An 11,547-nucleotide genomic window follows, 5' to 3' on the forward strand; every position below is an offset into this window, starting at 1 on the left:
AAAACATTTTTTAAAATTTTGTTTAAATTAAAAAAAAAAAAAAAATTACCCAAGCTCACACAATATTCTCTCTATAAGTATGATTGTAAAGCATCAAAACCAAACAAAAAATCCCCGAACCCTCAAAATCCAAAATCCCCTGTTTTCCCCGACTTAACAATGAGCAGTAAACAAATGAGTCCTTCTTCAGAAACAGAGTCTTCCACCACTTCATCTTCTTCCTCAGACTCAAACAAAAAACCCAAACGAATCAACAACAATTCCACTTCCAATTCAAAACACCCACTTTACAGAGGCGTTCGTATGAGAAATTGGGGGAAATGGGTATCTGAAATTCGAGAACCAAGGAAGAAATCCCGCATTTGGTTAGGAACTTTTCCCAGCCCTGAAATGGCTGCTCGAGCTCATGATGTTGCAGCTCTAAGCATCAAAGGAAATTCCGCTATTCTTAATTTCCCTGATCTTGTTCATCTTCTTCCTCGCCCTGTTTCTCTTGCTCCTCGTGATGTTCAAGCCGCCGCCGCTAAAGCTGCCCATATGCATAATCTTTCATCTAATACTAATCATAGTACTAACAATAATAATAATACTAATTCCTCCTCTGCTTTCTCCGATGAACTTACTGAGATCGTTGAGTTACCCAGTCTTGGAACGAGTTATGACGGTGGTGGTGGTGGTGGTGAGTTTGTGTTTGTTGACTCGGAATTGGAATCGGGTGCGTGGCTTTACGCGCCGCCGTGGCTTCAGAGCTTGGAGGAAGATTGTCATGATGATAATGGGGATTGTGGTAAGTTGGGAATGGGATTTCTTTCTAATGGGTTTAAAGGGTTTTTGTGGGATTATTGAAAAATCTATTGTATTTTACTTTCCTCTGTTTTGTTCTGTTCTGTTCATCAACTTTTTTTTTTTTTTTTTTTGCCACTTCTTCTTCAGTTCTTAAGGTTTATATTTCTCGAAATGTTTTTTTTTTGCTTTTCAGTCCTTTTGGTTTTTCTTTCAAAGGGCTTGAAAAACTCTGTTTTTCTCTCTTGTTGGCCTTATTTTTCTCTCTTCTTCAATGCATACAACTGTACAGTGTTGACTGTTGAAATGAAATGAAATCAATTCCCTCTTCTTTTTTTCCTCTTTATATTAATTTTTCCTTTTTTTACCGTGAGAGATAGAAATGGAATATTTGACTTTTAGGGTGATTATATATACTTTATGTCGGTTGAATTATATTTTAAAATTACTTGAAAAACTAAAATTGCTACTTGAAAGTTTTTTTTAATTAAAATACCATTTTGGCCATATAACTTCCTCAATTTTAGTTAATGTATTTTAAAATATTCAATTTTAATATCTTTATTTTTACTAAATGTTGAATTAGTTATTCGACTTGGTTAAATAATAATACTCCTCTCAACTAATAAAATATGATATATAAATATCTTTTCAACATTTGTATTAGAAATGATGGTATAAAATAAAAAATAATTGAAAAAATCAATATTAAATTAACAATATAAGCTAAATTTAGAGTTTTTTTTAATCGCAAAGGCTAGAATTGAATATCTGGGATCATATAAATAAAATTGAATGGTTCCCACAGTGTAGGAATTGTTTTAAGTATTTTAGTACAAGAGTATACGCCATAGAAAATTTTGCTACTTAAAAAAGTTAAAATAAACCATATAAATTTAGAAATGCAACATCCACGCGTCTTCATTGATCATCCTTTTTCGGTGAATTATTTTATTCAAATTTACCATTTAACATTTGGAACAAACATTTAAATTACCTTCTTTTTTCTAATTATTATAATATCAAATTGATATTATATTTAAAATCATGCTATAAATTTCCATTTCAACTTAACATTGATAATATATTTTTGTTATGAGATATTTTTTTATTTTAATTTTAATTGAATTCTGATATTTATGGTTGGGGATTTTAATTTCCCCATTTGGCCAAATAGTACTTGAGGTTCACTTCAAAAATGAAAAGAGAGTGATTCAACCCTAAATTTGGATTTTTAGTTTTTTTTTATTTATTAAAAAAAGAATATCATATGTAAAAACAACAGTGTCTATATGTACTTATATATGTGTGTGATTCTCTCACTTTCTCTCTCTCATAATTAGGTTCTTGAAGATTCATAATGATAAGAAAAATTTTGTAGGCAGTAATGTTAAATGAACCATTTTTGTTTATATTTATAAGAACTATATATAAATATATATTTTTTTTTTCATTATTGTTATAATTATTATGTGATAGTTGGAGGACAAAAATGAGCGGCCACGTGTCCGGTCTTAAAGACATATATTATTATTATAGTTTCAATAGGGTCAATGAATCTCCAATTTTTTTTTCCATTTTTCCTAAAAATATAAAATTAAAAACTCTCTCTGTATATATAAATTGGCTTCCACTTCCATACTTGGGTTGTTGCAATTTTTTTGTTTCTTTTCTACAAGGTTAAGTAATTGATGATGATTAATTCCACTAATAACTAGTTTTGATCTTCAATCATTTAATTAATATTAACAAAGTTAATTTCTTAACTTTTTAATCATGTTCTTTTGTAGTGGATCTCATTATTGTTTAACATTAGTTTAATAATCTAAATGATATTAATTAAATAAAGCTAAATCAAATAATGTTTCAAGTATTGAATATACTCCATATTTCTTTTCACTTTGACTTGATTGGAATCAAAATCTAATGCAATATGGTTCAACGAGTTAAAAGTAACTCTCTTGAAAGTTGTAAGTTCCAATATTTTGTTTTTAGTTTAAATATTTCTTTTACTCTTAAATGCAAAATTTAATTTGGAATGACACATCAACTAATTAAATCTCAATATATTTATAAGTTTTTCTTTTTTAAAAAAAAATCACTTTAATCCATCAACTTTTATTAAAATAACAATTTAATCGTAACGATTTAATCCCTGAATATTTAATTTTATTAATTTAGTTCTTAAACTTTTGTATGTAACAATTTATAAGTCTTTGTACTTTAAAATTTATAGCAATTTAGTCGCTATTGTAGAAATTAGTATTAAGATTTAATGAGATTACTTGCATAAGTAAACCGATAAACTAATTAGAGACTCAATTTTTATAAAAGACAAAATCTACATCATAAAATAATAAAAAGTAACGTCTAATTTTGATAAATTTATTTATGTTAGAGACTAAATTGTTAAGAATTTAAAAGTCCAAGGACTAAATCATTATATACCAAAGTCTAAGGACTTAATTGTTACAAAGTTGAAAGTACATGGACTAAATTGTTACAAAGTTGAAAGCACAGAGACTAAATCGTTACAAACCAAAGTTTAATGATTAAATTGTTACTTTTATGAAAGTTTAGGGATCAAAAGTATTTTTTAACCCAAGTTTTTTTTCCAGCAATATGTGGACCGAGAGAATTGAACCTCCAACTTCAAAATTGAAAGTACAAGTATTATATTAGTTAAATTATGCTTATTTTGACCTTTATATTTATAAGTTACAAAATTGAATCGTGATTTTAAAATGCACATGCCCAAATTTATGTAAATGTTAATAAAATATGTGAATATTTTTTTGAAAAAATATAAATATAAAAAAATTCTAAAAATATGTAAAGTAACATATAAGTATGAAATTTCTTATAACTAATAAGATGTCACATTTATCATGGAAAATGTCATCTTCTCTAAATCGATGTTGGATTCGTAAAATATGGACATAAAGATTCTTGATTTGAATTTACTTTTTACAAGCTAGCGAATTTACCAACATGGATAAATTGGTATTTGGATGTTTGGATATTTGAACCAATTACCATAATCATGACATTTGTTTGACAAATTATTGTACTTGTTTCATAAGTTTTATCCATTTGAATATAGTATAATTATTAGCTATTTCAAATGATGTCTTTTTTTCTCCTTTTCTAAAATGAGGTTATTTCCATACTATGTTAAAATCAAAACTTTAGATTACTCCTATCAAGTAAAAATTATTTGATAAGAAAGACGGCTACAATGTGACCGTATTACCATAATCATTATATTATGTAGATAAAAAAAATCTACGTATCCCAATAATCAATAGATATAAATTTAAAATACTTTTGTCATTTTTTCTCTCTCATATCTAAAAGGATACACAAGTACCTATTGCGTAAATAATCGTGTCTCAATTCTAATTTTATAGAACATGTAGAAAACACAGAGGACAGAAACGATATATATATAATCTAATAAGCGTGCTTTTGTATAGAAATTAAAGAGGAAGAAGAGATCCAAAGATAACATATCCTTGAAGACCAAAAAAAAATTCACGTTCCTCTCGAAACGTGAACTCTTCGAATTCCTTTCGAACTCACAAGCAACAAAAAAATGTAGTAAATTTCCCAACCAATTGGATATTGTCATATCCTGGATCTTAATTTATTGGTTTTGTGGGTTAATGCAACTAAATAACAAATAAAATACCTCTTATTTTGTTAGATAAATAAAGTGTTTGTACAATGTAATTACAAACTACAAAACCACGAGATTTAGGGCATCAATCCCAACCATATCTAATAGTACAAAATTGATGACCATATTGTAGCAACCTTCTCAAATAAGTTTTCTTTATTAGGAGGGGCATTCAAGTCTACAATTAAATGAATGCAAACCCAAATGAAATTATAAATGATTAATTTATCTAAAGATATTTTAATTAAAAAAAAATCTTCAAAGTTGCCATGTGACATAATACCTAATCTACTCTTATTAATAGCCAAGTTGAGGCTAAGAGAGAACAAAAAATGGAAAATCTCAAATATAATTACATTTTAAAATACTCTATTATATGTGTTAACATATACCATATATGTATTTGTCCAAAGCATCTCATACCATCTTTCCTCTCACAAATGCTAAAATATTCATTTCAACTAAAATATGGGTCATATTGGTTGACATTTTAGTATGCATATGCATTATTATAATCAATATATTCTCCCCATAAAAAATTAAATGGTTGGGGTGAGCTGCAAAATCTCATGATTTTGAAGCTTAATATTTTTAAAACTATAGCTAAAATAATTGAATAATAAAAGTGTAAGATTTTTTTTTTCTTTTTTAGGAAAAGGAAGTTTGATAATTCATTCTTATAATAGTAATAATTATTTTCATTATTATTTAGATAAATAGTTGATTATTTAATTAGCAAAAGACAAGTATTGAATAAAATCAGGGATTGATGCTATGTTTTGCTAATACTTTCTAAAAGAAAATTTTCATTTGCATTTACTTTTGTAAAAATAAATATCAAATTTTATTATTGTTTGAGTACATCAATGATTTTAAATAATTTTTTTTTTAAAAAAACATATGGTGGTATATATATATATAATTACAGTTATACATCATCATCTGGACCTTGTTTCTACCTCGTCTATTATAAGTTTACAGATTATTTTAATTTTTGTATAAGTCTAAGAACTCAATTTTTACTATTAAAAGTTTAAGTGTGTAATTGCAATTACCACCATACTTCGAGTATTTTTTTTACCATTTACCCTAATTTTCTTTTAATCAGCTTCTTATCTAGCTATTGAATATGGCATATTTTAGCTTCATCTTTCCAATAATTCTAAAATTTTTAGGCTAAATTAGAAGTAGGTCCATTTATATTGACCAACCAGCAAAACTATTTTTTTTAGCTTTTAATTAACTAAAATGTAAATATAGGTAAGAATTGTAAATTATTTGACCCAATTGAAATTACATTTGTATCCGCTATTATCTTCGCGAAATATTTTAACTTATATGCCTAAACTTTTACGCCGTATTATTTGAAAATTTAAACTAATAATAGAGTTATTAAAAATTCTAAACATTTTTAGTGGTATCAATTTAAAGTTTTCGTGAAGAATTCTTTTTAGAGATCATAATGCAAAATTTCCACATGTATAAGTTTTTTTTGTTTTTTGTTTTGGGTCAAAACGAGTGGTGTTTTTCAAATTGTCTATGCCTACTCTTTCTCTACTTCTCTTTTTTAGAAAAATATGTGACAAATTTTATTGCTACTTTGACTGGATTTTGGGTGAATATTAATTTCATAATGATGATTTTGAGTTGATTTTAAATGAAATGAGATTAAAATAGTAAATAATCACAAACAAAAAAAATTATTGAAATTGATTCATTTAAGACACCTTAGAGTTTAAATTGTTATAATGATCAATTTATAGTTTAAATTGATATCATCAAAATTTGGGGTATAAATTGATTTGTTTCCCTCCAAAGATTAAATTATAAAAGTTTAATTCACTTATGGATCCTTCAATTTTTAAAGGTATCTAATAAATTCTTGAACTTTCAATTCTGTGTGTATTAGGTTTTTGAAGTTTTAACCGTGTTTAATAAGTTCTTAAACATTTAATTTTGTGTCAATTATTTCTTTAAATTATTAATATTTTTTAAAAATTAACAAATTTACAAGACACAAAATTGAAAATTCATCGTCTCAATAGATATAAAATTTAAAATTATATATAATAGATCAATTAATTTTATAAAAACTCAAATATGTCAAGATCGCATAATAAACACAAAAGTGAAGTTGATTGTCATATTAAAAATTTAATAACCTATTGATATAAGGATTGTTTTTAAATATATGAAAATGAATAAAAATATTTATAAATATAACAAAATTTCGTTGTCTAGCTATGATATTTTACTATTTTTTATAAATATTTTCAATAATTTTACCCTTTAAAATAAATTCTATTTATAATAATGATTTAATTTATCTATAATTAAGCACAATAATTAAATGTAGGGAAAAAAAACTGACGAAAACGATATATAGTGAAACCACGATTTTGCAAGATTTGGTTGGCCACACCCAATATTCTCTCCATCCAAAAATCAAAACTTAATGTCAAAATCAATTTCCCTAAGCTTGTCCCAAAAAATATTAAAATAAATAAATAAATAAAAATATTACATTTTTCACATGCAATTTTAATGTCATAAGATATATAAAACGACATCGTACGGGACCATAATAGGAGATGAATACGAATAAATAGTTATTGACAATTCACAAAAACATACTTTTCACAAATTTTGGTTTCTCATTGGGATTGAAAACTCTTTACAACATGAATTAATATATTTTTTTTCCATTTCAAAAAATTAAAGCTATGCCAACATGTTTCTTGGATTTATTTATTTGTTTTTTTTTTTGTGAGGTTGGATTTAATATATGATACAAACAAACTTAGCTTCCTATTACTTTCACGTTATTTTGACACGGTTTTTTTCTTTTTATTACCGGTTGATACTGATCTCCGTTTTTTCTTTCTAATTTTTAAAATTAAGTTTAGAAAATTAACACATTTTATTAAATCGTAGTATTTTTTTAATTAATTTATTGAACACTCTAAACCTAAGGATTTTTTTTTTTTTTTTAAAAAAATAACAATAAGTAAAACTCTTAAATTACCGATTGACTCACAAGCTTAAGGGTGAAGGTAGGGTTAATTATTTTTTATACTACGTATAAACCACACAAATCGAGATTTCAGTGATCTAGTATATATTTTTTAAAGTTCAAGAACTATATATGACACCAAATTAGAAGTTAATGGACTAAAATTCTAACTTTATGTAAAGTCGTGATGGACTAAAATTCTAACTTTATGTAAAGTCGTGCCCTCTAACATGAAATTTTGGATATATCATTGTTCGTCAGTTTAGTTATGTTCGCTTTGACGATATTATATGACTTGCATATTACATCGATATATCTAAAATGAAATTTGTATGTACTTGTAACCCCTAGATAAAATCCTGGATCTGCCATTGGCTCTGATACCATCTTTAAATCACCAATAGGCTTAAGCAAGTGACACTACAAGAAAATCTACTTTTACTAACGAATAAAACGCGTTGTTAAAGCTCCAAACGCGCCACTAAAGGTACACGTCGTTAAGAATGTTGTTGTATCTATGTAGCTAAAGGATTTAGCGACGCATTTATAGCACACTGTTAAAGGGCTACTTTTACTGACACGTACGCATCACTAAATGCACACTTTTAACTGCATATTATTTGTCATACAGTGATGTAAAAAATGTACCATTAAAAGTTAAGTTTTAGCAACATATAAAACTATTGTTAAATGTTTATTTGTGGTCTTTACAAGTACCTTTTTGCAACATATTTAAGCATCGGTAAAATTAATATTTTGTTTCATTATAGAAGTTATTTTTAAAAATTAGATTTACTAGTATTATAGAAAACATTGATAAAAGTATTTTAGTAATTGAAAAATAATTTTCAATTTAATAAATAAATATATGTTATAAAATTTTAAAATATAATAATCATTTGAACAAATTATGAATCAACTAATCAATTTACATTTAAACTAAAAGTTACAAGTGAAGATACACATTTCCAATACTATCATTGAAATAAAATGAAATAATATCAACATGGCCACAAGTTAACATGACAAGTTATATCAACAAACTTCGTTAATTTTCTAATGAGTTCAAGTAATATCAACCTAAGTTATAATTGTCAAGTTACTTCAACCAAAAGGAACAAAATTAGTACTGGCACTAGCTATCACAAGTTTGCATAACAAAAGTTCAACAAATGTCATTGAAGCTAACATCATTTTGAAACAAAAGTATAAAATACCAACCCCAAAACTCTTTCCATCTCCGTCAAAATTCAACTTTAAATCTTGTTCTGAAGACCATTGAGACATCAAATATGACAAATAAAGAAGTGAAATATATAAGCACGTGAGAATAAAGAATGGAACAAAACCTATCAAACTAACTCAAACATAACAAAACCTTAAGTAATGACTAATCAAAAGTACAACCATATTCTAAAACAAACACCAAACCATTCTATACTTTGCCACGTACATATTGTCAAAAAAAAAAAAACAAATTATGGAAGGTTCTAGATATTACAAGTTCAATACTTTCAACCATTTATATCAAGAACTGAAACGATGAAAAATCCTTGAGTAATAACATAGCAAAAACTACTACTACAGGATAGTCATAACAATTTAGTTATACCAAGTTTGCATATACTAGTCTAATCCAACACTTTTTATCAAAAATATCCCCTAAATTCTTGAACTTAACTCCATTTTTTTAGGGATTTGGTACAAATATTCTAAATTCTTCATCATCTTTCTTCTATATACAAGAAGTATTTATTAATAAATAAAGAAATTAAAAGGCATAAATCTAAGAAAGTAAACTTTCTTGAATTTAGAAGTTAACTTGTTAAGTTCCTAATTTACGTTATTTAAAAATGGATGAAAAATTGATAGGCTATAGATACTAATAAAATATATACCAATCAATAGAAATTTTATCCAAAAAAATCACTTAAAAATGAGTGGACTCTTTGAAAATAAATATCTTGTGATTTGCCGAAGGTGAAAATTGTCGAAAAGCTGTGTGAGTTTTGAAATTGGGGTTAAATGTGTACTAATTGATAGAAACTTCACATAAAAATACCTGAAAATGAATGGATTCTAGGCAAACCATTCTTGCGTTCTGTCCAAATTGAGTGCAGCAACTCGTCTAAACAAGTGTAGTAATAGTCGCTATCCGTTCGCGTCAAAGAGGGTCATCGTCATCCGTCCGTTCAGGTGCAGTAGTAGTCACATTCCTATGTTCGAATACAGTAGTCGGCCATTCAGGTGCAACGACTGTCCAACAATAGAGTTGAGTGAAAGAGTGAGGAAATGGAGAGTTAGGGAGGGAAAGGGTGAGTGGATAAAAAATGGTAGGAGGGAAAATGGAAGAGGGGAAATAATTGGGGGGAAGAAGAGTGAGGAAAAAACCTGCAATTTTTATTTTTTTATAAAATTATATATATTTAGAGATACCTTTCTATGTTGCTAAAAATATTCAATATTTAATGGCATTGGTAGTTATGTTGCTAATTCTTTTAGTGACATTAATTAAAGATGTGTTGCTAATAATGAACTTTTTGTGACATTTTTACATGCATCGCTATAATAGGCTTTTAGTGACAAAAATTGCAAATGTCACTAAAAATATGTCACTAAATAATCAATTTCTTGTAGTGACAAAAATTCCACACTTGCAATTATATATTATTAAGGGGGGAAAGTTCTTTACAAAAATGACCTTTTAAGTTAAACATATCTACCTATTATTCTTTGCAGAAACTTCTATCATTCTATGATCATTGTTGGAAAATGAATAAAAAGTACTCAACTTTGTTTTCAAATATAGGAATATAAAGTATATTTTATTAAAATGTCATTTAAAATATTCTATATTAAAAAAAAAAAAAAAATCAGAGTTGAAATGTTTTTGGATCACAAAACCCTTATTTCGATCCCGACATTCCTCCCACCAAAAACTCTAATGCATGTATTAGAAAAACCTTTTTTAAAAAAAAATCTTTTATCATAAATTGTTCCATTCCTTTTTTTTTTTTTTAATTTAAATTTTAATGTGCCATTAATTTATATTCTTTCAATATCAATTATTTGGGAACCAACCATTTTTTAACGATACTCCAATTGCAAATTTGATCATACCTCCGTGAGTAAAACATTTTTATTTACTCCATTTTAAGATTGGAAGTTTAAATTTTCGTTATTCGGTTCGTCATGTAATATTAAAAAAAAAAAAATTGAGAAGACAATACTTTAATTAATTATGTGAGTCGGATATATTTACTTGATATTTTCTTAATGAATATAATTTTTTATTAATTGGAAGTTATCCTCTTACCATGTCATTTAATATCATCTCTCGAAGACAAGATATTGTCATGATTAAATAAAGTTATCTATGGAACATACGACCTTAACTTGCGAAAATAAAACTATTATATGGTAATAATAATTTTGAAAATAACTATTCTTTGATAGTAAGTTTGATAAATAATTTTAGAAAATTGTTAAATGAAAAAACTAATAGATTCTGGCTTATGAGTCATTTTATAAAGTGCATAAATATTTTCGACACAAAATTAAAATGTAGATGTTATATTTGACATAGTAAAGTAATAGTTAATCGAAAAGTACTATGTTCAAATTTCGACAATATTATTTTATCACTTTAAAGAATATCATTTTTGCTTGCATTAATACTATTAGACACTTAGTTGATGTTGCGGAGGAGATATAAAGATAATATGTTATATAAAATTATTAAATATATCATGAGCTATCTAGCTTTTAAAATTTTTAATTCATAGTGATTTTAACTTCAAATGAACTCCCTTAATCTAATTTAAAACACAATTTATTAATAGTATATATTTTGAAAGTTAGGGAGAGTTTCTAAATTTAGGAGCAATAATCATAGTTTGAACCTCTTTTAGAATTTCCCTATTATAAAAAACACCACTTTAAGAATCTTCTTTTAATTAAATCTCAGATAGATTCAATCATATAATAATAGCAAAAACTAGTAATAGCAAGAGTAACTTTTATTTTAATAAGGATGTTTGTCCCTTTTCTCATTTAGATTTAATTATAAAAA

At 26.2% G+C, this 11,547-nt stretch overlaps 1 long non-coding RNA gene and 1 pseudogene across 2 annotated transcripts; one reads left to right on the forward strand and one right to left on the reverse strand.

Annotated features, from left to right (window-relative positions):
- The first annotated feature begins 87 nt into the window (after positions 1-87).
- Positions 88-1,129, forward strand: LOC120075977 (ethylene-responsive transcription factor TINY pseudogene; annotated as a pseudogene). The gene has a single exon (XR_016529241.1). The product of XR_016529241.1 is annotated as an ethylene-responsive transcription factor TINY pseudogene (transcript).
- A 7,376-nt stretch (positions 1,130-8,505) lies between these two features.
- Positions 8,506-9,829, reverse strand: LOC120076653 (uncharacterized). Its single transcript, XR_005481595.2, has 2 exons — positions 9,538-9,829; positions 8,506-8,743 (listed from the first exon to the last, which is right to left on the reverse strand). It is a non-coding gene; the product is annotated as an uncharacterized LOC120076653 (long non-coding RNA).
- Between the last annotated feature and the right edge of the window lie 1,718 nt (positions 9,830-11,547).

The sequence above is a fragment of the Benincasa hispida genome, chromosome 4, assembly GCF_027475165.1.
Source record: "Benincasa hispida cultivar pf3 chromosome 4, pf3_genome.v1.1, whole genome shotgun sequence".
Lineage (NCBI taxonomy): Eukaryota > Viridiplantae > Streptophyta > Magnoliopsida > Cucurbitales > Cucurbitaceae > Benincasa > Benincasa hispida.